The sequence below is a fragment of the Olea europaea genome, unplaced genomic scaffold, assembly GCF_002742605.1.
Source record: "Olea europaea var. sylvestris unplaced genomic scaffold, O_europaea_v1 scaffold1356, whole genome shotgun sequence".
NCBI classification, from domain to species: Eukaryota; Viridiplantae; Streptophyta; class Magnoliopsida; order Lamiales; family Oleaceae; genus Olea; species Olea europaea.
Window position 1 is genome coordinate 153,237 of NW_019231062.1, and position 2,741 is coordinate 155,977.

General features: G+C 39.2%; 1 pseudogene; it reads right to left on the reverse strand.

Moving 5' to 3' along the window:
- Positions 1–1,790: 1,790 nt before the first annotated feature.
- Positions 1,791–2,741, reverse strand: part of LOC111375303 — a 2,176-nt pseudogene continuing 1,225 nt past the window's right edge.

The following is a 2,741-nucleotide window of genomic DNA, read 5'->3' on the forward strand; positions in this document are numbered from 1 at the left end:
GTATTTGGCTAAGAATTTTTGGAATTACTACAAATATTATCATATATAGATAGTAGAATATCGATTACTTGACAAGATAGCTCTGTTTGTGGAAATAATTTAATTCTAGACCTCCCTGACGATGCATCATATATATATATTAGTTTGAAAAACACTAGAAATTGTCGTAAAAACAATATAAATGCTCACACTATACAAATGGAAGCATTTATAGTGTATCCAATTGTAACCCGGATGAGATTACCATACTGGGCTAATTCATAAAGCTAAGCTTTCCCAGACGTGGCCTATACACCGTGTGCCATAAACTACCTAGAAAAGCTTGGAAATCTACCTGCGTCCTAGGCATGGCCTGCGTAACGTGTCCTAGAAATGCCCAAAAACGTGCTTGCGTCCCGAACATGGCCTGCACACCTTGTCCCAGGAACTACCTAGAAATGCCTGAAAATGTGCCCACATCCCTGACATGGCCTGCACATCGTGTGCCTGAAGGTACCTGAGAATGCCTGAAAATGTGCCTTTGTCCTTACCACTACTAGGACACAGCGCTGCCTTCGTGTCACATGACGAAAAAAAGTAAGCCTCACGATGCTTTATTGTTGGATGGTTGTCGAGGACATAAAATGATCGCTCAAAAGAAGTTTATCTTTTAAAATTTAATACGTTTTGAGTTGCCTTCATCACATTTCATCTTCTTCCTGCCCTCGCCCCCTATTTTCATTCATGCATCGAAGTATCTGTGAATTAAAATTTTTTTCGACAAAAGAGCAATTGCTCCTCAAGTATTTGATGATAACGAGCCTCCCATAATTTTTGGGGATTTTTTCCAGTCCATTTTCCATTTTTTCCAATTTTCCCTATTTTCAATATTTTTTAAATAAGCAATAAAAATATTTTTCGGTCGAAAATATTTTCTTCTAGACCCCATTCAGTTATAATTTCATCGCCAAAATGAATTTTCTAAAAAATCATCACCGAAAATCCTACAAGAAATGGAAAAGAAATAGTATGATTCTTCAGCCCTTTGTTATCTACTCCTGTCACTTGGGTTTTTTCTCAGTAGTCTATTATAGGGGGAGGAGGTACATAAAAGGGAATAAGTAGCATGTGCAAGCTACTGGAGGGAGTAATTGCCTACGGGTGGCTTGCATCCCTTCAAACTTCGGAGACTCGCGAACTGGCACATGCTAGCCCAGGCAAGTTTTCCGTCCGACGATGGTGCTGCTCCGACGATACTCTGGTTGGTGTGCCTATGATGGGCATCTGTATAAGAATAAATGAAAGACATGACAGGTGCTGCAATGATTGATTGCCATGACAGCTCACGAATATTTTGTGTTCGGCTAAGAATTATCCTAATTGCTGTAAATATTATCATATATGGATAGTAGGATATCGAACACTTGACAAGATGGTTGTGTTTGTGGAAACAATTTGACCTCAAGACCTCCCTGACAATACATCATATATATATTAGTTTGAAAAACACTAGAAATTGTCTCAAAAATAATATAAATGCTCACACTATACAAATGGAAGCATTTATAGAGTATCCAATTGTAACCCGGATGAGATTACCATACTGGGCTAATCCACAAAGCTGAGCTGAGCTGAGCTGTCATGTCATATTTATATTATTTTTAAGACAATTTCTAGTGTTTCTCAAACTAATATATATGTCATGTATCGTTGGGACGGTCTCAAGTTCAAATTGTTTTCATAAACACGGCCATCTTGGCAGTGTTCGATATCCTACTATCCATATATAAGTTTCCTCGTGCTCAGTCAAATTAAGCTGCAGGCTCCACTCTTGGTGGTGGCCTTCCATCAATTCCGTTAAGATTCAGCCTTGTGACCATACTCCCCCTGAAACCCAAAAACTTTGATTTCTCATAAGGTGCTAGCAGAGTCCTATAAGCAACACCCGTCGATCCCTAGTCGGCATCGTTTATGGTTGAGACTAGGATGATATCTGATCATCTTCGAGCCCCTAACTTTCGTTCTTGATTAATGGAAACATCCTTGGCAAATGCTTTTGCAGTTGTTCATCTTTCATAAATCCAAGGATTTCATCTTTGACTATGAAATACGATTGTTTCCGATTGTAACTGTTAATTATTACTCCGATCCTGAAGGCCAACATAATAGGACCCAAATCCTATAATGTTATCCAATACTAATGTATCCAGAGCGTAAGCTTGCTTTGAGTACTCTAATTTCTTCAAAGTAACAGCACCGGAGGCACGACTCGACTAGTTAAGGCCAGGAGTGCATCGTCAACAAAAGGGACAATCTCCGAAATCAAACCCTAATTCTCTATCACCCGTCACTACCATAGTAGGCCACTATCCCACCATCGAAAGTTGATAGCGTAAAAATTTGAATGATGCATCTCCGGTACGAGGGCCATACGATCCATCCAGTTATCATAAACCATCGTAGTAACGGGAGAAGCCCACGTCAACCTTTTATCTAATAAATGCATCCCTTCTAGAAGTCGAGTTTTGTTGCACACATTAGATTTAGAAATACTACGATTATCAGAGTAGCAGCTACCATCAAACAAACTATAACTAATTGAATGAGCCATTCACAGTTTCACAGTCTAAATTAATTCATGCTTACACATGCATAGCTTAATCTTTAAGACAAGCATATGACTACTAGCAGGATCAACCAAGAAGCATTCCTCTTCGATGCCAACATCGCACGGATGAAGGTCTAGGATGAGGAAAAAAGTC